Source organism: Tursiops truncatus, chromosome 10 (genome assembly GCF_011762595.2).
Source record: "Tursiops truncatus isolate mTurTru1 chromosome 10, mTurTru1.mat.Y, whole genome shotgun sequence".
Lineage (NCBI taxonomy): Eukaryota > Metazoa > Chordata > Mammalia > Artiodactyla > Delphinidae > Tursiops > Tursiops truncatus.
In genome coordinates this window covers 14,886,040-14,910,779 of record NC_047043.1, presented here as the reverse complement: position 1 = coordinate 14,910,779, position 24,740 = coordinate 14,886,040, and the positions used below count along the sequence as shown (strand labels likewise).

General features: G+C 38.0%; 2 long non-coding RNA genes across 3 annotated transcripts in view; one reads left to right on the top strand and one right to left on the bottom strand.

The window, feature by feature from the left end:
• The window catches only part of LOC141279691 (uncharacterized), a 109,886-nt gene extending 95,955 nt beyond the window's left edge, over positions 1-13,931 (top strand). Inside the window, exons 6-7 of the long non-coding RNA XR_012334357.1 lie at positions 1,030-1,139; positions 13,537-13,931. This is a non-coding gene — a long non-coding RNA (uncharacterized lncRNA). The remainder of the gene's footprint in view (positions 1-1,029; positions 1,140-13,536) is intronic.
• Positions 1-24,740, bottom strand: part of LOC141279690 (uncharacterized) — a 146,498-nt gene that overhangs the window by 29,462 nt on the left and 92,296 nt on the right. The gene's annotated exons all lie outside the window — the stretch shown is intronic.

The following is a 24,740-nucleotide window of genomic DNA, read 5'->3' as shown; positions in this document are numbered from 1 at the left end:
CATAAAAAGAAACGAAATTGAGTTATTTGTAGTGAGGTGGATGGACCTAGAGACTGTCATACAGAGTGAAGTCAGAAAGAGAAAAACAAATACTGTATGCTAACACATATATATGGAATCTAAAAAAAAAAAAAGGTTCTGAAGAACCTAGGGGCAGGACAGGAATAAAGACACAGACGTAGAGAATGGACTTGAGGACACGGGGACAGGGAAGGGTATGCTGGGACAAAGAGAGTGGCATGGACATATATACACTACCAAATGTAAAATAGATAACTAGTGGGAAGCAGCCACATAGCACAGGGAGATCAGCTTGGTGCTTTGTGACCACCTAGAAGGGTGGGATAAGGAGGGTGGGAGGGAGACGCAAGAGGGAGGAAGTATGGGGATATGTGTATACGTATAGCTGATTCCGTTTGTTATACAGCAGAAACTAACACAACATTGTAAAGCTACTCCAATAAAGATGTTAATAAATAAATAATTGGGGAAAAAAATCTGTGGTTCAAACTCTAAGAAATCGTGTAATCCTTTCTCACCTTCCTGTCCTTCCTCCCCAACCTAACCCTATCACAAAAAACTTGGAAAGATCTCGTTGGACAAATTGGCATGGGAACTTTGGGATGCAGTGGGCAGAATGTACTGCAATCTGAAATCAGCATGGCCACAGAAGTGGAGCTGTGGGATTGCGTGGGAATAGGATGTCCCAGAAATGTGCTAAATGCCTGTGTGTCAGATCCTGTGTGAGAGATTCTTACATACCTTGTCACTTTACTCTTGAAAAATTATTTTCCTAAGTATTAAATATTTTCAAACATACAGAAAATAATATAACATCACTGTACTCACCACCCAAATTCAACACAGGTTAACATTAATACAGGTAAGTATTAATGCTAATGTTTTGTGACTTTGACAAAGACCTTTCTTTTTTAATGTAGAAATAAAATCTTACACACTCAGTTGAAATACTACCTCTTCACACATCCAATTATGTTTCCTCTCCCCTTTCTCACGATTCACCTGAAGAACAGAGGTGCTGTCCATCTGTCAGAAGCACAGCATCTGACTGGGGAGTCAAAGCTGACCAAATGGGGGCCAGCAGGAGAGGTGCCATGATCATGCCAAGGTAACTACAGGTGAGAGATATCCAGGGTTGGGGAGTTTCTGAAGAATCCATAAATATGCCCTGTGAAAGAAAGGGCAGTAATGGAGCATGTGCCAGATCCAGTTGGCACCGATGTCCAGATTGTAGTTATATCAGGAAAGCAACACCATTTCTGCCCTTACCTTACTCTCTCCCTATCTCCAAGAGTGCACAGGTCTTCTAAATTAAATCTGTATCACTGATTCAGTCATGGTCCAACAGGAAACAGATGGCGCTCTCAAAACAGTATAATTTGAGGAGGGTTTATTTACAACAGGACTGTTTACAAAGATATGGGTATAAGGGAAACCACAAGAGACAGCAAAGTAACCCAGGACTAATAGCAGCTGGGTAGTTAACCTCCAGTTCTATAGAAATAAGGGGAGGGAACACTTACTGGGACCCAGAAGAAGAGAGAGTTAAGTAGAGTCTCCTCCTGTGAGAGGAGTAGTAAACTTGTGGGATATAGCCAGCCTACCTCTTGGGCTGAATGCCAGAAGAATACTCTCTTAACATCAATTTCCTAACTCAGTCTGGTCCCCTGCTGTAGCTCCGTTATGAAGCCAGAGGGCATTGGAACCCATTTACATAAATTTATACAGGTCAGCCATAAATTTACATGCCAATAATATTTTAGCTGCATTACAAAGTTTGGCTATGTGATATTTCATTGTTTAGTTCTAAATACTTTGCATGTTCAATTACCATTTCTTTGACCCAAGGATTATTTAAATATGAATTTCTGAGTTTTCAAATTTGTAACTTTATGATTATCTTTCATAATTGACTAACAGTTTTCTTGCTTTAAAATTGGAAAGCATAGTCTTTCTTATAAAATTTTTTGTTGTTATTTCTTGAGTCTTTTGTGACCCAATAGATGGTCAATTTAAAAATGATCAATTTAAAAATGTTGGTTGGTAAGATCGTATAGTCTCTAATCGTTGATTATAGAGTTCAATATACGTCTATTAGACATAGTTAATTTTGTTGTTCAAATTTTATATATTCTGACTTTTTTCTTTTATATGCTTTATCTAAGACTTTTGAAGTTTTATTTGCTTGATGATTTGGTTTTTGTGAGTTTGGTCAACATTTTTAACTTTGCTTTTTTCAGTTTCTTATTGCAATTCTGTCAATCTATATGTTTATATAACATACAATTATGTAACTAAAATTAAAGTAACTGCCAAAATAATTTAGCATAGCTATGTAAATCTTACTATTTCCTTCTATTATTATAATAATCCTCTTTGCCCTTAATGAGCCTTTTTTGTCTTTAATAACTTTTTCCTGGAATTCTATTTTATCTGCTATTACCATAGCTAAACAAGCTTTATTTTTGACATTATTCTGTCAGATATATTTTTCATCCTCTAATTTTCAAGCCTTTTGTGTACTTACAATTTGGATATCTCATAAATAACATACAGCTAGATTTCATTCTATATTTTGGTCACTGAGAAAAAATAAGAGGCAATTTAAATCTCTCCACTTTTATTGAGATTACTTATACATTTGGAATCTTTTTTTGTTTGTTTCTGCAACTATGCTTTTCTTTGCTTTACTCTTCTCCTTTCCTATCTTATATTGGATTGACCAAACTTAACTCTTTCCTCTCTCTTCCTCCCTCCCTCCCTTCCTTTTTTCTCTTTATATCCGGATTGAAATGTATACATTTATTGACTTGATTTCTATTTTCTTATGGCATTCTTAATTCAACAATGCCTAAAGTTAGGCAATTTCTCTACTATACTCTCACAAAAATAAGGACCTAAAAATACTTCAAAATTTCCATTTTGTTATTACTAATTTGTGTTTATTTCTACTTCGTTCACAAACACCACCAAATTATTTATTTTTATTATTGACTGTTTGGAACTGATACTTCCTTAGTTTTACCCATCAGTTTCTTTGTTCACTTTTGCTTCATATCACTTGATTCTTGAACTTTTGTTTCTTCCTTCAGGTTGAATTCCTCTCCTACTGATGTTCATTCTTCTGCAGTTTTTACAGCAAGGGTTTGTGAATGGTAAATTCTCCCAGTATTTTTTTTCTAAAATTATCATTATCTCACTTTTATGTTTTGGAATAGTTTGGAAATCTTAAGTTCATAGTTATTTTCTCTCAGTCCTTTGGGAAGTCTCATTTCTTTGTCTTTTGACTTCTTTGTTACTAATTTTTTTTTGTTGTAAGTAATCTGCTTCATCTCTCTGGTTGCTTTTAAGATTTTGTAAGATTTCAGTTCCTTGAGTGTCATCACATATGTTTAGATGCAGAATTGTTTTTTAACCTTTCTCAGTGTGCTTCTTCAATCTGAGAACTCATTACTTTCTTCAATGCCAGAAAAATCTCAGCCATCATTATTTTGAATAGTGCTTCATGTCTTATTCTATCCAACTTATTTTTCTGGAAAGCCTACCATTTGTATTTTGATCATTCTCATTTTGTCATCTATAAATGTTGACCACTCTTTGCTATCATTCTTATTATTTGCTGTAGTATTCTGTGTAATTTCCTCATATCTATCATCCATCTCTCTAACTCTCTCTGCAATTGTGTTTTTCCCAGCTGTTTAACCTGCATGTTGAGTTTTATTTCAATGACTAATATTTCTACTTGGATATTTTACAAATCTGCTTTCCCAATGGAATCATATTTTTATTATGGTTTTTATGTTCTCTTTTGTCCCTTTATCATGTTCAGTGTACTTACTGTGTCATCTATTTTAGATATCCTACTATCAGAAGTTCTAATTTTCCTTTTTGTTTTTGCTGACTCTTTTTCATGGCTGACCATTTCCTTGGGTGACTGATTTTTTAAACTTATCTTCCATGGAGCTTGTTCTTCTGTGGTAGCCTCATTCACCCTGGGTTGTGTCCTCATAGGAGAGTTATACTTTTTTCTCTTATGGTGTCTGGGATATCTTCAATTTAAGATCAATTTTTATGCATTAATGTATCACTTGTGATTCTTGAATTGGTAGCAGAAATTCAGACCCTTTCTTCCACCACAATCTCAAGGTGTACTTTTTCTAGTCTAGTTTCCATATAGAAGGAGCAACTCTTCCAGGGACCCATCTTTACAGAGAGGTTTCAGTTATAGGTCTTCACCTTTCATGGGTTCAAGGCCACATTTATTTTCTCCAGCCTGGGCATTATAACCCTTTTTAGTTAGCTGTTTGATGTATGTTCTCATTTAATGTCCCTTAGGTGTCCTTAGCATTAGCCAAGTTCAAACTCTGGCTTTGATTTCCCTATTTATTTTAACAGCATGAGGATTTTCCGTTCCTCTATTTTGAGCTTTGTTATACTAAAAGCATCATTTTGTTATATCCTGTATTTCTAAGTGTTTGAAGGAGAAAGCAGGTGCACATTCCAGCAACTGAGCTTGCTTTTAATGTATTTGACAACTTTGTGAGGCAGGGATATTTTTAATTCCTTTTACAAAACCTCACGGAACATCTACAATGTGCAGTGTTCTAAATCCTGGGAATACAGAAGTGACTTAAGATGTAGTCCATGATCTAAGTTACATGCAAATAATGATTACAATTAAAGGTGAAAATTTACGAAATAAAGGTATGAATAAAATGATACAGAGAGAAAATCTGGTGCTCCATTTTTTTCGAGGGTAGAACTGAATTTCAAGCTATTGATAATGACTTGCCCAGTTTCAAACAGGTATTAAAGATAGAACCAGGATACATGTTCCACTTTTCTAACAGAAAATCTTGTGCTTTTTAAAGCATAAACAGCAGCTGCAGCTTCAATGTAAGTGTTACTTTGTGAGCAGTGGGGGAGTTCACTTAGAGTGCTGGTTACATATCAGATTTATGATGAATAAACACTTATTAATTAAATACTCCTCAGAGAGCCTTGCATCTCTCACCCCGAGCCCCATTTGAGAAAAAATTTTTTTCTCTAAGCCTGAGCTTTCTCCAGCCACTGCTTTCACAGCACCGAGGACAGAGAACTCAGGGGCTAAATGAAGGTAGATTGCAAACCAGAAATTGGTGTTCCAAAAGTTCTGAAGTGATAGAAGGCAACAGAAAAAGCCCTACTAGGATGAGAATTTAATTCTAGAGCAGAGGCTTGATAGAGTTTTATATTCAGTGGGAGGGAAGGAGATAATATCTAGGACAGTTTATAGCCTCACTAAACAAGGACTTCACATTGAAAACATGTAGAGAACCACAGCCAGGCCTCCTGCTGTTCCCTGCTATTGAGGAGCAGAGTCTTTTCAGAGACCTTACCTTAATTTCCTGTCCAGTTGGCAGCCTTTGAATTTTTCAATAAGTTTTATGTTAAATAATGTTGGGTTTTTTTCCTCTTTAAATGCCAATTTTGTCATGTGATTATGTGTCTGCTTTTGATCTGGAAAATGATCTGAAAGGCATTGTTTCATCTGATATTAATTTGAAATGCAAAACAGAAAGAAGGGGCAGGCAGATTTGCTACATTGATGATGTTTTGTAGCTAATTTGATTTACGGGATAGAAGGGAATGTCAAGAAAATCTTAAGTATTCAGTTCAGCAGATATGTCTGATGCCTCTTATTTAACCCACCGCTATTTTCTTTTCAGAAAATACTATATGCATAGGGGGAAAAAAAGCCTATGGCTATCTGTGTAGCCTGTTCAACTTGGCCCAATAGTTCAACCTTAGCTGATGGTCAGATTTCACAAACTTGTCCACTGGTGCTTTGTTTCTTAGAGTCTTGAAAGAATTTCAGTTTTCTTAACATTTCCAGTCCCTCACTATTAAAATACAATTCCTTATCAGCTAATAATTTAGGGTTTGACAGCTTGGGTGATAGAAATATGGACTGAAGAAAAGGAGTTTTTCAAAAGGACAACATGGGACGATGAAAAGAGAAGACGGGGCATTATTTTAGTATCATATTTGTGTGAATTTGAAAGTATATCTTCCCCAGATCTCACTCCTTTACTCCAGATATATGTATATTAAACTACCAACCAGACACTCCACCTGCTGATTGTATATATGCCTCCAACAGTATGTCCAGATTGAATTTCCAAAGCCAGAAACTTGGGCAACAGTCTGACTCCTGTGTTGTCCTTTCCAAGTCCTGCACTGTAATATTATAATTTGCTATCATTTATTGAGTACCTCCTTATCACCTCCTATATGTCAGGCTATGTAGTAGGTGACAGATATATATATTAAACTATCTCATTTAATGTTAAGAACAACCATCTTTGCAACCTGTTACTGTTCCATTTTTCAGATGAGAACACTGAAGCTCAGAGAGCTTAAGTAACATGCTCATGCTCAACTAGGCAATAAGTGACAGAGTCATAATGCATTATTTTCAGTTTCCTGAACATGCCTCAAGTGGTTTCTAGAAATTTCCTTCTCCACTTCTTTGTCTGACTATCCCTTTCTTATCTTTCTGTCAGGACTCAGCTTAAAATGCACTTCCTCCATGATCTCTGGTTTTTCAAGTCTGGTCTGAATGTCTCTCCCATCCCCATCACCCATATCTCTTCCGCTATGATTATCCTTATTGCATTAAACTTTGTTAAATTGTCTGCATCCACCATTATTTGTATATGAAGGTAAAGACTACTTTCCTTGCCATCAAATTCCTAGGCCATAGCATGTAGCAGACACTAAGTATTGGTTTAAAGAATGGAAGAGTGTTAGGAGAATAAGAAACACAAAGTCTGTTGACTTCTGAATTATTGCCTTGGGCTGGCCCTTTCAAATTTTCCTTTTTCTAGAACGATTCCTTGTCCTCAGAGCTGTCCCATCTTAGTTCCCATGTGTAAAGCTCACTGCCAGATTCTGCAAGTTGCTCAACTGCAGGGAGCAAATACAAGCATTTACCTTGTTTATTTAACAAAGCAGAACGTTTGCATTTTGCTGTTTTATCCTATCAGCTTGGTAGGGACACGGCTTTCTTACTTATCCTTCCTTCATTATGCCATTTCATAGGATTATGGGGTGTCAATGTTCAAATGGAACTTAGAGACCATTTAATGAAATCCCCCAGAGAAAACGTAGTCCCAGAAAGATAAGGCAATTTAACCAAGATCCTGCTGCTAACAAGCAGTAGCCTCTTTTTGTTTTATTTATTCTGTGTCTCTCCACAGTTTTCCCTCTCTTGGGGTCAGATTGATCTCCATTTGGGAAGGTGGTCACACCTACTAGTCTGAGGTCTACCAACCTACCTTTGGACCCTCAAAAGGACTTTATTTCTTTGCGGTTTGCCAAAAATCTGACTTCAGTATTAAAAGAAGGTGTCCCCTTATCTGGTGTCATAACCGCAGAGCAGCCAGCAGAGTGATCAGTCACACACTAAGAAGAAAACACTGGACAGAACAACAGCCAATTCCGTCACGCCTCCAAGGGTTTGTAGCTCAGCCATGACATCTGGCTCAAGTATTTGCAGAGACCAGTACTGAACTCACTGAAGCCATGCACTCCATCTGGAGTCTAGACTGAGTGGCTCTCTCATTTGGGCTCACAGACCCTTCACACCTCCTGCACCTCTCTCTCTAGCTCTCTCACTTTACTTTTTCACTTTGCCAACTTTTTTTTTTCTATCTGCCTCTACTGATTTTTTTTTATTCTTTCATTTATCCTTTGATTTTTCTTTTCTCAAATTACTTCTGGCTTAAGTTTTTCCAGATATTCCTGACAAACATCTTAGGGAAAAGGTTTTCCCAACAATGAGGAGTCTGTCAGGGCATGATGTCAAACTGTATGGTGTCTTAGAAGGGTTCAAGACCTTCCACTAACCAGCTGCATCTCTTTGGAAACTCAGTATCATTGGGGCTTGATTTTTCTTATCTTTAAAATGAAAAAGTTGGATCACATTTGTCATATTCCAACTATTTTTAAAGTTGCAGAATCCTTTCTTCAAATAAAATCTTACAAGAAGCATCAAGATGGAGAAAATATTGAAGAAAAGCTTTTCTGGCTAACATGGGAGCGTGGGGAGAATAACTGTTTCACCTTCAAGAGTTCCTTATGGATGCTGGGAGCAGTAGAGGTCCTGAAATGCACAGTTGGAAAACCCCTGGCCCAGATGATCTTTAAGGTGTCTTCTATCTAGTAGGCATGGACAAAACAATAATGATCATCACGTATTCTTTGCTCCCTTACATACCTCAACCCCTTGAGTTAAGTATTGCAATGTGCATGATCTGGCTAACATGGGCAGAAATGATTCATCACCTCTGAGTTGAGACAAAGGAAACTCATGTGTGATTCTTCATAGTTTCTTCCCTTGCTACTGTGACAAAAGAAGCTGCCTCTTGCACAGGGTGCAGCTATAAGGTTATGGACCCCTTGTCAGTCTGAGTCCTTGAATATGCTGAGCAGAGAAGCTTGTGGTGCCATGATGGACATGTTGTGATTGAAAAATAACCCTTTGGTGTGTTAAGTCATTGGGATTTGGGAGTTAATTTTTATGCTGGAATAAAGCTAGCCTATGTTGATTAAGGTAGCAGGCAAGGACAACAAAATTATGAGAACAAGATCAAACTCTAATATTAGATCTTATTCAACCATCTGCTTGTGTGCAGCCATCTCTTTCTACTGTGTCATACTGGCAGATAAAACCAGCAGTCCCTGTACTGGTTTATTTGAATGAAATTCAGCAGAAAAGGGGTCTACTGATTAACATAAATGGGAACAATTTCAACGTCATTAATCCTGAACTCTTCAAATCCAAATAATTTTTAAACAGAATACTTTCCCAAAATAGAAGCCTATACAATTGTATAGAAGCCTATACAATTGTACAGAATCCTATACCTTGGAGATTAAAATGTTAGACCTCTGGATTGGCTGGAGCAGAGGCTGACTTCTCACTGTAACGCATGATGTCTAATGTCCTTCCTGAGGCTTTGTCTGGCTCCCCTCTCCCTTCCCATTCCTGCTCATTACCACCTGGGGGCAATGCTAGCTGAGGATTATTATTAGCACGTATCAATGTAAATACTCCAGCTTCTTCTGGGGGCAAGGGGAAAGTGGGGATAACTCTGAGTCATCAGAGTCTACGCTGATGTCTAGGGTCTATGCTGAATCCCTGAGTTTCCCAGTAGGATTAAGTTCCAGCTATTCAATGGGTTCACTGATAAAATAACATATCCTTTACTGGATGCTTTCCTTTCTCTGTCTCACCCCTTTTCCCCTCAATTGTTATTTCCTGGTATCACACCCAAAAAGCCACTTAGGGGCACAGTTGTTGAGAATCTGCCTGCTAATGCACGGGACATGGGTTCGAGCCCTGGTCTGGGAAGATCCCACATGCCGCAGAGCAGCTGGGCCCGTGAGCCACAACTACTGAGCCTGCGCGTCTGGAGCCTGTGCTCCGCAACAAGAGAGGCTGCGATAGTGAGAGGCCCGTGCACTGCGATGAAGAGTGGCCCCCGCTTGCTACAACTAGAGAAAGCCCTCGCACAGAAACGAAGACCCAACACAGCAAAAATAAATTAATTAATTAATAAACTCTACCCCCAACATCTTCTTTAAAAAAAAAAAAAGCCAATTAGACTTGAATCCCTATCTCAAGATTTGGGTGGCACTCAAACTAAAACAACAGCCATCTATCCCAACCACTCTGGCTTCCATGGGTTCAGATCTCACCTCTCTCTAGGAGCTGTCTAAATGGACTTATTGGATAAGAGGCAATTTTAGGCAAGTGAGTGGGGTTTTTTTTTTCATGGATATCACAAAGGGCTTGAAGGTTTTTAAATTAATTTAAAAATTTAGTTAAATTAATTTGGAAATGTTATACCGTCTACTATGGAACCACAGATGTGCCTCCTGATGTGTTTTGCAGTTAAGGAGATTGCTAGAACTCATCCCTCACTTGTTAAAAAAAAGCTTGTAAGAAGAGGTGGCACCATGCTTTCATTTAGAGTCTAACATTTCCATTGGTTCACAAGTAGAGGTACATTGTCACATGACCAGTGTCTTCAAAATGTTCCTCTTTTCCTAGGTCTAAGTAGTCCAAGGTTCTTGGGAGAGTGTTGAACTGTGGAATGGAAAGGAGTAATGGATAGAAAGAAAAGGAGTCAATTTATAGAAGGGCTTAATATCAAATAGTTTAGTGCAGTGGAAACATTTGATTGCATGAGATGGGAGAAATGATGTTTACAGTCACAGTGTATTGACTGAGTTTATCATTTCAGGAGTAACACAGTAACAAGTCATAACAAATTATGAGGTGGGGCCACGGAAGGGAGTAGCTAAGATGAAGTGGGGACAATGGAAATAAGATCAAAGAAGTGTGGAGCCTCAGAGTGGGGTTGTATTTCTAATATGTGTTAGTAATGAACTTCATGTTTTCAAAAGCAATGTGCATTTTTCAGTCTTTGATTTCTCAGAAGGATTATCATTGTCTATTTCCTTTTTCTGGCAATATACTCCCCTTGGCTCCATGGCTCTACAATTTTAAGAGGTTTCTTTCCTACTTTTCTCTTTCCATATCCTCTTTTTAAAATGCTGGAGTTCCTTAGGTGTAAGTCTTACACTATCAGTAATTCTCAGTCAGCCTTTTGCTCTGGGTAATTATATCCACTCCATGGTGTTAACTCCCACCTGTATGCTGATGAGGCCCAAATCAATGTCTCCAGCCCAGACTTTTTCTTGCGCTCCTTCAATAAATCTCTACTCAGATACCTCACTGGTACCTCAAACCCAACATGTTCATAGCAGAATTATACTCAACTTCTTCCCACTTCCCCCTCAAAAAAAAAAAATCCTTACAAAACATTGTTTCTATTCTTCTTTTCTCTATCTTAATAAATGAGGATGCTGGGACCCAAGTTACATGAAGCCAGGGATAGTCAGAAGTTTCGTCCACTGATGTATCCCCATTAGAACCATGCCTAAAAAGAGCAGTTATTAAAAAAATACTTGAATGAATGAATCCTTGGCTTGTCTGTCCTCTATAAAATCAATTAAATTCCTAGCTCTGATTAGTTGCTAGCTAAATTTATGTCCTCATCAGAGCGCCAGAACTTAGTAAGAATCCAAAAATAGGAAATAAGTTTATCACGTCATTATTAGTGGCACCAAAATTTAGTATCAATATATATGACTTTCAATAGAGAAATAATTAAACATATGACATTCCAAGACTAATAATAGTGCTTAAAAAGAACTTTGAATATTATGGGAAAAAGAATAATATATGTTACATTTTATTAAAGGAGCATGGATTATTTTAAATATCGGATATCTTGAGTATACGTACATAATATGAGTGTACACAAGATCTTTAAATAACCCATGTTAAACATGATTCATGCTGTGCACAGAGGAAAGGAGTTTATATCTTAATTTCAAATATTTTGGATTTCAGAGAACAATATCCAGGAACCAAACAACTCTCTTTGGTTACATCAGGGTTCAATACTGAGAAAGAAGATGGAGCATATTCTTTCTTTACTCTCCTCCCAAACACCTACAAACTTAGTCTTTCATGTTGAGCAAACAGAGTTTTACGTAAGCCTCTTCATTGTTTCCATTAAGCTTTCTAGCACACTCTCAATCACCCTTCTGTACTATTTTGGAATAAGCAGTGGTGAAATTTTGCTGAAAATTTCTTACTATGCCTTCAAGATTAATTCTCTCCATTAAGTGAACACGGATGGAAATAATTAACCTTTTACTTGGTATTAATAGAAAAAAGTAGAATTTCAGTAGTGCTAACCTACTTTATAGGCTATTACTTCTGTTGTCTCCATCCCATCTCTGTTCCCACATGTGACCATCTGGCTTGCAGAATGCAGCTGTTCGCTGGTGCTATTTGCATGACTACGGGTCCAAAGGGCATTATAGGAGATTAAGGAAACCATGCACATGTTGGAAGGAGACAGCTGAGTTATGTACCCCATGAGTTCTCATTTTGGTTAATTTTGGAAAGTACATAGTACATCACTGCTGGGCAATGGGACGGTTAAATCGCTGCTCTGACCTCAGAAAGAGACTGTGGGTGCAGCAATTGGTGTTTGGGAAAAGAAATATGTTTACAGTATTATATGTTCAAATGACATGTGAGATTTAATAAGTGTGAATACAATATCCCCTGACTTTACTATACATCTACGCTAATCACAGGAAATGCAGTGTGGTGCTTGACATTGTTAGACACATAATCCTGCCTTCTATGGAACTGAGAGGACTTCTTGGCCCCTGAACTCTGCATTGGGACCAGAAATCTGGGTTTTAACAAGCCCAGCAGAAGATTCTGATTCATGCTCGGATTTGAGGTCCACAGCCATAATTCTTCAGCCATTAACTCCAAGTGATGTTTCTTCCTACTGTTTTAGGTCCAACTGTGCTGGGGTTTTTTTGTTGTGGTGTTTCTTTAACCTCTTCCATTCCTTTTGCTTTTTCAGATACTCAATATCTCCTCCTGGAAAACTGAAATAATTCCTGACAAATTTTTCTGCCTCAAATATCCATCTCCTTTGACCTTTTAGTCTTTCTTGAACAACCGTTTCATCATGGCCCCTTATTTCAAATCCCCAGAGTTTCTTCACTGCCATCTGGATGAAGTCCAATTGTCCTACAACGTTTTTTAACATTCCATATTGTACAAATTTCTGACCTAACTTAAGAACTTATTTCTCCTTTCTGCCCAAATTGATTCTCACTCTGGTGAGGTTTATTTTCTTAATTTCTATAGCATTCCTTGCACGGATTTTTCCTCTGTGCTTTTGGATATGCTCTTCTCCCAGGTGTAGATCAGTCTTCCTTAACCCTTCTTATGCTTTCAAATCCTAATCACCTTTCAAAGTTCCCTTCCTCCAGGAAGACTTCTCCATCACCTCATCACACCTTGATCTCTCCCTTCCTGTTCATGCCTCTCCTCTGACAACTACTTATACACTACCTTGTATTATTATATACATGCTGTCCTCATGAACTAAAATTTTGATTTCTACATCTTTGTACCTTTTCACCCAATAGCTTACATGCAACAGCCTTGTGTTCAAAAACTGTATTGGCCTTTGAGTCACAATACCAAAGTCATAATTCACTGTTCTAAGTGGAAATTACTGTAGTGCTTTGGGATAAGGGTAACTGTGATGAGAGGTCATTCTCTGTAGAGGCAGAGGAACTATGATGCCCAGTGGTAGTGAACAGCTCTGAGGATGAGTTTTTGGACCAGGATAAGGAAAATGAGCATTGTCGTCAGGGTGTATCAGAGAGTTGCAAATAGTCCAGAGACACAAAGATAATGTTCTGGGTTTTTTAGTTTGTTTGTTGCCAGTGATATAAAGACTGAAAAGAAGAAGGAAGGAAGGGAGGGAGGGAGGGCGGAAGGAGGGAGGGAGGAAGGAGGGGGGAAGGAAAGAAAAAGGAAGAAAGTTTACCCCTTTCTTCTTGCCTTTTCTGGAACAGAGGAAGAGTATTTTGGAAAATGATGTCTATTCCCATCAAATATACATCATATGATAAAAGAAGTCCTGATTGTAAACTCCAGATAAAGCTCTGACTTGCTACAAGGTGTTGGTCAAGTTACTTTCTCTCAGATTCTTCAACCATCAAATGAAGATCCACAGGTGTAAGTGCTTGACAAGAAGCTTTTCTGATTGCAGTGTGGGTGCCTAACATTAAGCTTCTGATTCCCAGTGCACCCATTTCAAAGACATCCATATCCAATAAACATATTGCCAGCTACACAACTAGACAAATAGCCAGGTCACTCTACCCATGAAGTTCCCCTTTTAGAAAGCGCCTGGCAACCTAGATAACTGACCTCTTGAGTGACCCTGCTTTTCCCTTCCCATGCCCTAATTCCCACTCTTATGCTTTAAATTCTCCAGTAAAGAGTAAACCTATGAAACCTTAGGCACCCCACCCTAGATCCCAATAAAGGGAGAACCCAGGTTCACACTCTCTCTCTCTACCCAGGACCTCCCTGTGTGGCCCCAGCTGTGCTATGTACCATCCAAGAACTGCGAGGAATCGATCTTGTTTTTCAGAGTTCCCAGGTGGTTGTTTCTGAGGTGCATCTTGCAATCATAATAAGAACCACAAGGCCCAGTCCAGCCACAACACTGGCTCCAGTCCAAGCAGGGAACTCCCTGTGGGGACTCACCACAAGTAGTATGGGCCCAGGTGAGTGTTCCCAGGCATTTCTAGTCATAGCATCACTACTGATAGTCTGACACCAACACAAAACAAGATCATACATCTTTTCCTTGAGGCTATTGTAAAGATTCAAGAGATAGTGGCTATTCTTGGATCAGAGTTTGGAAAATTAAATCCTTGTTATTTGGGGGCTAGTTTCAGGACAAGGTGTGAAGTGCGGAACACTCATAATACCAGAGGACGTGACAGCCTTTATTCCTATAGTCTACGTTCCAAGCTGACCACTGGAGCTTTCAGCCCTACAGGAGCTGTGAAGAGGAGAAAGTTAAATGCTTGAATAGATATGAGAAAAATATCAGGGCTACACCTGTATCTGGAACAACAGATGTTCTCCCTGAGTCTCCCTGGATACGGAAACACCAAGGTCCATTTATTTTTAGAAGATATCATTGCACAGGACCTACAGATTTACAGAGCGCCTGCCATGTGCCAGGCAACATGCTAGGCACATCTGTATGTGTTACCTCATTCATCCTGCTCACACTTCCATAATACAGGTAGCCCAGACAGGAAATAAGTCAGAAGAGGCTAAGTTGATTTCCCAATAGCCAAACAGAGATTTTTTTTTTTTTTTTTTTTTTTACTTCAAAGATGTCGTCTTTTCTGCTGTGCAGGATGAGATTCTAAAGTCAGCATAAGCTAGTAGTAGAAGGAACCTCACACAAGAGAAGGTGAACTTATGCTCATTGTACAGAATATTTGATACAAATGGGAAACTGCATCATTAGAGCCCTGAGCTCCCTACTTTATTTGGGATAAGCTATGCAAAGACATATAAGCTAAGAATACTGAAGAGTGGACATCAGTAAAGATATCACACATCCATGCCTAGGATACAGTTCCACAAAACTGTCAAGCAGTAGAGGATCCAGTTTCATGAATAACTAGCATAGATCACTCCAACTCTCAAAATCCTGGGGTTTTTGCTCCTCCACTGCTCCATTTGGTATGTAGTGGACTTTGGACATCAGAGATAAGCCCCTACATGGTGGTTCATTAACTATTAAGGAATCATAGGTATAAGTATGAGATAGGTCCTCTAGCCCAGCCACTGGTCCTAAGCACTTATAAGGGGACGTTCCTGCATACTTCATTTGGTCCATTGGCTTCAGCATGCCCCTGGCCTTAGAATATCATTAAACATCCTGAACCTATTTCTTTTTCCTAGTCTGTCCTCAGTGTCCTGTCAACCCTTGATTATTTTAAGATCCTCACAAAAAGAGCTCCTTCATGACTTTCCTCTTGCAAAAGAGCAGATTAACTCTCCTAGAAGAGATTGATAGCACATTTAGAAAGGCCCAATTTCTATAAACACAAACCAAGTCTTACGTCCAGCTTGGCAAGGAGATGGAGCAAGTCCCTGTTATTTGCTCCCAATGCTTCACCCCTCAAAAGACCAACAAAAAGGTTGCTTGCTATAGCTATGAAAAATAAAATACAAGTTAAATCCTCAAGGCACACCACAAGACAAGCCTTTGGCAGCATGCCTTCATTCATTTATATTTCAACAGAGCCCACTTTTCCATATTAAAATGAACATATGGAAATTAGAAGGAGGAAAAGGAGAGGAAAGGATGAATGCAGTACTAAAAAGAATCCAAATGGAAGAATTTAGGTATCAGATTAATAGTGTATTTCTGAAATTTTGTTCTGTCAGTGCTTAATTAATCTGTGTACTAATCAAGGTAAACACTTGCTACTCTAACCTTGAAATTTCAGCGACTTAACACAGTAAAAGCAAATCTTCCCACACACCACAGCCCAATGCATATCAGCCCTTGGGAAACATGGGCCACTCTGCTCCACATGGTCATTCAGGAACCCAGCTTATAGCTTGCCACCTTTAAGAATTTCATAGTCTTAAATTACATCAATTGCTTTTGGCAAAGTGAAATAAAATCAAGCACAAGTGGAGAATATATTAGGAAGTTTCTAAGAATCAGGACTGAAAGGGATATCCATCACTTTCTCCCACATTCCATTGGCCAGAACTCAGACACATGATCTCATCTATCTGCAATGAGAGCTATAAATATGGCTTACTTGTGCAAACAGGAATAAAAAGAACAGGGTTTAAAGAAAACCAGTTTTGTCTGTGTAACAGTTAGGGACCAGAGCTAGGAATTATTCCCCCCCCGTAGTACCCCTGGCTGAATAGAGGGGAGTATCCAGCCAAACTGTAGAAGTCTCTGGTTAGTTTTCTTACAAATTGTTATGTGGTAAAAGTAATTTTGACTCCCTTTTGCACTTAGTACAAATACACAAAATTTACTATTAATTAATTTTTTTCAGTGTACATGAAGAGGTTTTTATGTACTAGTTCAAATCTATATAGTTGATGCTATGAAAACATTTGATAGGTGTCTATATTTGTGCTGGCTTAGAAATTTAAGAGATTTTCATGGGAAATTACAATTTGGAATGTACCTGGGATGGATTTTTTTTATTGGATGATTTACTAACCTTGAACACTATAAAAAACAAACAGGCAAAAAAAACAAACAAAAAAAACAAAAACAAACCCAAGCCGGTGTGTTATTTTCTTCCAAAAACTCATTTCAGCAAGATATATTTTCTTCTACTGTCTCAAAAATGCATGATAGGACTTCCCTGGTGGTACAGTGGTTAAGAATCAGCCTGCCAAGGCAGGGGACACGGGTTTGATCCCTGGTCCGGGAAGATCCCACATGCTGCGGAGCAACTAAGCCCGTGCGCCACAACTACTGAGCCTGCACTCTAGAGCCTGCAAGCCACAACTACTGAGCCCACATGCCACAACTACTAAAGCCCAAGCACCTACAGCCTGTGCTCCGCAACAAGAGAAGCCACCGCAATGAGAAGCCCGTACACTGCAACGAAGAGTAGCCCCTGCTTGCTGAAACTAGAGAAAGCCCACGTGCAACAACAAAGACCCAACACAGCCAAAATAAATAAATAACTAAATAAGTGTTCCTTTAAGAAAAAAATACATGATAGCAAATACTCCATAATTAATTATAGCTCAACATCATGACAATAGTTAGGTTTGTTGCAATTTTCCCAATACTCCTCTAGGTTGTTATTAGAAGGCACTAAAATAACCCTAAACATGTTATTAGTGCTAATGATAAATGTTATGTGCATAGAGGTGTAGAGGTCAAGGTTTAACCAGAAAAACAAAACCAAGTTCAGATATCTACACTCAGGGACTAGGTTATACAAGTGATGGTTATACAAGTATACTGAAGAAGAGATAGTCAGGTAACCCAAGAGATTCTCACAGCAGGAAGTCACTCCCAGTCCTAGGCTGGAGAGACAAAGTGAGGAGATGGTGTTCCCTGAGCCCATGGACCAGCATCACTTGATGGAAACTGGAATCATAGCAGATATGTCTGGTAGGAGCTAATGATGTGGAATGTATGAAGCCAACACCCAAGAACCTGCCCAAAGCAAAGAAGGGATAAAAATAATTGGCTTATTTTCCCTCTTCACCTCCCACAAGGCCCTTTCTCTGCCTGCCATTGATCAAACACAGCCAAAGGGTGGACGCCAGACTGACTGGAAAATGCTTAACACCTGCTCTTCCCCTGATGCTACAGAGGACAGGAGAGTGAAGAGGAATGCATCTGAGGAAAGCAGCAAAAGTGATGAATGTACCAAGGAAGAGAGCATCATGATTTATATACTGCACTGATTTAACTTACTCAATGCAAAGTGATGTCCTCTCTCCACATAGCTGTTTAAAGAACACTTGCCAGTTCAAAAGGATTCCAAATCCTTCCAGTCATGTCTGAATAAAAGTAATGTTCAGTTTAACCAAATTGCTACCTAAGGTTTCAAATCACATCTAATCCACTCAATGTTTAGATTTCTGTCCTTTCTGAAGAAAAACAAAATAAAACAAACTATCACTAAAGTAGTTGGGTAAGTGCATTTAGATTTAGCACGTAGAAGGTCTTCTCCAAAAATGTCTTAGAGATGAACATAGGAAAGAGATTGTGTTCCTTGAGAATCAGAGTGGCAAATACTTTCAACTAAATGTCAAACCGACAGAACAAGTTGATAAACCCTGGGAACTCATTCTCTAATAAATTTTAAGTTAAAATTACACAAATAAATCCCCACACTTCCTACAGATCTCTGAAAAGCTATAACCTTTCTTCGGAGTTAATTCATAATAATGCAAATAACCTAAAAAAATAAATAATTTCAGACAGGCAGCTCTTTGAAAGGTGATAGAAATGAAACCAAGGTAGCAGAAATAAAGAGTTGGGGGCAAAAAGAGTCTCAGTGCAGTAATGAAAATGACACATTTTCAACACGGCAGTGCTAAACCTTATTAAAGAAATGTCTAGAAACATGTAAAATGCTTTAATCGTTCATAAAAATAATTATGGTTCTCAGCAACTTTAGCCAAATGGATGTCACAGGAATTCTCTAAGGATGATGTCTAATGTGTACTTTGTCATTGAAAGGATATTTTTTCAGAAAGTAGTATGGTCTAAATGGAAAGAGACTGAACTATATATATGGCCAAAACAATATAAAATTAAAATTCTGATTAGGCATATGCCAAATGTATGGTCTTGGAACAAAGCATTTTACCACTTGGACCCCAGGTTTTTCTTCAGTGAAAATGGGATATTTCTTCTCCTATGATTTGTAATAAGAATTAGCAATAATGCTTATAAATCAATGTTCCATAATTCTTGGTTATAATTATTATCTTATTATTTGAACATTTGCATATCACACATTGACAAACTAACTTCTTCTAATACTATATTTTTCTTCTCATCAAGAAATTGTACCTTCTTGGAAACCACTTCAAAAATGCAAATACTTTTGGGGGGGATCTACTCTTTTAAGCAGTATCTGTGAACAATGTGATTATTTTTAACACCTCTGCAAAGACTGATTGACAGCCACCTAAGAGCAAATTTGGGAAGGGTAGTTGGGTGGAAGAACTAGGACTTAAAGAAAGCTTTATTTCACATATTAATTGAAGTGTTTGTCGAAAGTGCAGGCAAGTGCGTGCCATCCCTGGTGTATTAGAATCCAGGAATCCTCACTTTTCATATCAAGCCAGTTGAATCTGATTCCTGTGGTGCAGGATCCCACCTTGAAGATCACTGCTTTAAAGACAATATGAGGAGTGAGGCAGGAGCTGTTGAGGGGCTTAGTGGTTATCTCACACAGACTACAGCTCCTTTTTACAATGAAACTGGGTCCAAGTTTGACAAGCTTCTTGGTTCTGCCCTATTTCATCACTAGGAAAACAAGAATAGGCTGAGGGTAACCCAAAGGTTCCTATGGCTTGATGCTAACAGCAGGGAGTTCAGGAAATCCCTTGAATGCTAGGCCCTGGTTGGGGGTGGCGGTAGGGGACCTATAATTACATATTTAGAATTGCATTTGGCAAGATAAAAAAATCACTCTCTGCAAAGTAGACTGAATTTATCAGTACAGGTAGCTCTGATTACCACGGAATGGGCAGCCCTCATTTTGCGCAGAGATGGAGCCTTCGCAGGCTGTTATATCCCTGACTCATGCCTAAAAATAGTTAATTATGCTTCTGGCTGGCCACTTGACCTTGACCTTTCTTTCCTTGCCTTTTCTATTTCTGACTTCTCTCTTCTACATTTTGTACTCCCCACATCTGCCACCCTCACTTCTTATCTATCAATGACTTGAGTTGGCCTGTGGCTACAATGGGCACTGACCTCTCCTATGCATCCTAGCCTAAATGAAAAACAGGTTTAATCGCTGGTTTTATAGTAACTATTACTAACACTAATAAAAATTTATAGTAATAATCATGATTGCTTCCTTTATTCTTACTCCTGCCACTACTAGAAATATAAAAAGTAAATGAAAAGTTATGGTAAGAAAATTAAAAACAAAATTTTATATGTTCTTATTATTATATTATCCCCATTAAAAACTTGAAAATACATAGATTCATTGTTATAAAACCATTCTTCAGGGCCAAGATGAAGAACCATCAGTAAATTCATACCAGATTCAAAAGTATTATAAAGCAATTATAGTGAAAAACAAACAAAGCAATTATAGATGAAAAACAAACAAACAAGAACAACAACAAAAAAACCAAAGTATTACACATTTGTAGTTTGCCCCTTTTCCTCTAATGACTGTCTTTCTGTGACAGAAAAACCTCAACTGCTAAATCAGAGAATAAATATGCAAACGTCCTTTGCTGGTAGAAGTCCGTGAAATGCATTCCTCCTGCTTTTTCAATTTCTGCACGTGGCATTGAGTACCTTGTTCTTGGATCCAGTTGACAATCAAGAGAAGCACACTGTTCCATATATTAGCCTTAGTTACTCTGATTGCTTCAGACCTGGGTGATTTATGATACTGATAGCAGACCTTCAGAATCAGAAAGGGGCTAAGGCCCAAGTTCTTATTTAATCTGATTTCATGGAAAGCCCTCTTTTCCTTTTGGTTCAGAGGTGCTGTGAAGTATAAAACTTGAGCTGTATATCAATTTCCAGTTGATGCAGGTTAGCAATTTTACATACTATGATCAGTTTCACAGCTGATTCTCTTCCTTACCCAAAATCTGGAGAAATGGTAAATTTACTGACTCTGGGTCTTAGTAAATAAGAAAAATATTTGATAATGTTCGTTAAAATCTTTAAACTCAAATATAGCCACTAATTTTCCTCCTTTATCAGAAATATAAAGGTTTCACTGTGGCTTAAGTTATAATAATAAAACTACCATTTATTGTGTGTCATATGCTAGGAGATGTATATCCAGTTATTCCTCCCCAAAACCCTGTGAGGTGGTATTATTAATATCCCCATTTAACAGATCAGACCACAGCAGCTTAAAGTTAAATAATTTGTTCATGGTTACCAGCTAGTATAAGGCAGAGCCAGGATTAGAAGGTACGAGATGATTCAATAAATGGAGGTCTGAACCACCTTGTGACATTGACTTTATGTTTCCCTCTGAAAGTTATAACTCTTCACCTCAGTGGTGTTCTCCAAGCTGGTGGTAAATCATTATGGGAGTTCTGCACCTCACATATATTGCAGTAGTTTTTTTTTTTTAAATCAATAATCTTTTTCTCAAATGACCTTTTAAATTCCCTCCTGCCATCTCATTGGATCATATGCCTATTGAGGTGGGTCATATGCCATTGCTAAAAACATCCCAGTGGGCTGGGGAATGATGAGTGCTGATTGGCTGTGGTCTATGTTCCTGAACCAATTATTGACAAGGGAACTGAAATTATCCTTAGAAATACAAAACCCCTTTTGCTGAAAATGGTCAGATTTCCCTACATGAGGTGATGATGTTAGGAAGACACCTGTTTGGAAAGGAACTGGGTTTTGAGTGGATGGCCAACAATTTCCATTACATCTGTTTGTACACTTCTGTTGTCATGTTTCACCTTCCAACTTTACCTTCTGTGTGCTTTCCTTATCTTCAGTGAAACTGGACTACCACTGTTAGCAAACATCCTCTTCCTAAGCCACTTCTGTGTCTTTGCTACTTTGTAGAGACATTAAACATGGGCTTTTGAGTCAGCAATACCTAGTTTCAGATTCTGGCCCTACTTCACACAGTATGAATAACTTACCCTCCCCAAGCATGAGTTTCCACCACTGTAAAGACAGGAACAATATTGATTTCAGAGAGTTAAATTAAGTATTAAATTAAAAGGAGAACTTATCACAATGCTTGTAGTAAAGAATAATAAATGATTCCTCATCCCTTAAAGTTCCCTTGAAATACCTTCTTGCTAATACTGCAGAAACCTCTTCTGGTTTTTCATCCCCATTTATTCTTATCTTATTCAAGAGTTAAAAAATAACCAAAATATAGGAAGTGGGAAATACAGCAGCAAAAGTGCTTTTCCTTAAAGTCTGAATTTAGACAATTGGCAAAAAGGACTTTAAAGTACGTCCAGAATACTGGCAATGAACTCTAGGCAAGAAAAGAAGCTGCCTCGTACATCACTTTACATTCCCTCCAAAAAGTGGCTCATGGTGCCTAGAAAGCCTGACTATCCCTCCTTCTCCATTTCCCATCTGGCCAATCCCTTTATTTCTCAGCACAAATGTCACTTCCTCAGGGAAGATGCTGCTGATCTTCCAATCCTCCAAACTAAATTAAGACCTTTGTCACTGGTTCAACAAATGGCATCTTTCGCCTTCTGTAACCCTCGCCATATTGGTAATTTCAGGTTCTCTCTGTCTTCCTCCCTGCCCTGTGATTTCTAGAGGACCCAAATGACGTTATCTATTTCACTGCCACAGTCCCGTTGCCTATCATTGCACGTACTTGGCACACACACAAAAGGCACTCAAAAATAGCTCTCAGTTAAATGAATGAACAATTGCAACATGGACTGAAAGGTGACAATGCTCAGAAATCAGAAAATTTGACTTGTTTGCTGTATATGCATGGAAAAGGGTAAGAGAAGTCAGCAGAAATAAAATATTCCTAAAATAGAATACAGATCTCTTTATAGTCCTGTGCGAGTACCCAAGGTCCAGGATGTTCAAAGACAAGTAAAAAGAAAACTACATTGGGCAAGTGTTGATTCCAGTTGACAGACACTTTCTTATTTAATAAGCTCCATATCACTCTTATTGGATCAAACTATAGTTCACAGATGCAAAAAAGAAAAAAAAAGAACAAGGAAGAAGAAAATGGAATATAAAAGAAAATGGAGGTAGACATGACAAAATTATTTAAATTAAAATCAAGCATGGAAGGCAAAACTCCCTCAAATATCTCTAAAAATTCCACAAAATATTAAAGAGAAAATACTTAGAATCACTTAAGTCCAAATGAAGTTCCTAATCTGATTAATATGCCAATCATATTAGGCAGTGCTTTGAAAATAACGTATGCAAGTCCTGCTATAAGACTTGCTGATTTATTTTCACTGGTTCCTGAATGGTAGCACTGAATTTGAACACTTCAAATGATTAAAGATCCCAAATGCAGCTCCCTGCAAAACTGATAAAATCAAGTATAACACTGTAAAGTTCCATGTGTTTTCACGTTTTCAATTCTCCTTGAATGTAAAGACTATAAGGTCAAGAGATCTGCAACATGTGATTAGTGTACACTTTGTATTTTGAAAAGTTGAAGGCTGAGTGAAACATATTCAGAGAATTTATGGTAGGAGGGGAATGGTATAGAATACTGATTTTGAATTCAGATTTTCTTGAGTTTAAATTCTAATTCTCTATATGGTTTTTGATCACCTATTTAATTACTTTTTAATTACTCTGACATTGTTTTTGAAGCTATTTAATAATGATGATAATAATAACTCCATCTTATTTTTGTCTGACTCCGAACTAAAAATGTGACACACAGTGACCAAGCACCTGACACACAGTGTGCACAATAAATAGCAAGTTTAATTTTATTATGTAAGATGATAAGAGGCCACCTCTGTCAACCAGACTATAGGCAGCTTCCTTTAACATGGAACCCTGTTCATTTCAGCATTAAAGTTGGAACCACCAGTGGTTACAAATACCCAGGTAAAAAAAGCAATATATTTGGCAGGTGTGGAATAAAGAAAGTGCTTTTGTCTGCAACAAGTTGCACATGTCACGAATCCTACTGACAGCTTTGGTGAGAAGACTTCAAAAGGAAAATATCTGTAAAACTGAGAAATGCATTGAGGACCCAAAGGAGAAAAGGACACTATTGCCAGCAAAAATGCCTGCAAGAAAGTTTTGTTTTCACTTGAACGTTTTCCTGCTGATCTCAAAACCACCAGTTTCTTGCACCAACTGCAAAAACAAATAGAGAGGAAACAAAACTGATGGATGAGTTCAAAATCAGATTTCTTTGAGTCTGTGATGGCAGGGTGGTTTCAGGGATAAGGATTGCTCCTTCAAGAGATCTGATTTCTTGAACTTAATTTCACAGTCTATCAGTTACCTGAGAGACATTATTTTCTTTGGCCTGGTCAAGTCAAAAGCAAGATTTCACAAATATAAAGAAAGGGAGGGAATAATGTCTTCTCTCAAGGGAATATTAACCCCTGAAGACATGAGCCAATTCCTTATAGCTTCTTGCCCCTCTAGTGTTTTCTGAGACATTGGTTAAATCATAGAATACCTTTAATAACTTTAACTTCTCCATGTGGAAAAAAAGACCCAACGATATCTTAAAGGTACAAAGAAGGACATTGCACCTCTATAAATGTAACTGTAAGACTGATAATATCAGTGGTGTTATTCTTAGGTATATTAGCATGCCTTTAACACATTTCTCTTGAATACATTGGAAAACAGACCTCTTTGGCTAACAGACACAATAGTAAAATAATTAAACGATTTTCAGAAGATAGTAACCTTCTGTGGTAGATTTGTGGACTGTGAAATGTAAGAAGGCTAGTGGTGGTAATTTTGATTTATTTATATGTTAATTCATTTTTATGTATTTACATCTTTCCTTGTGCCAAA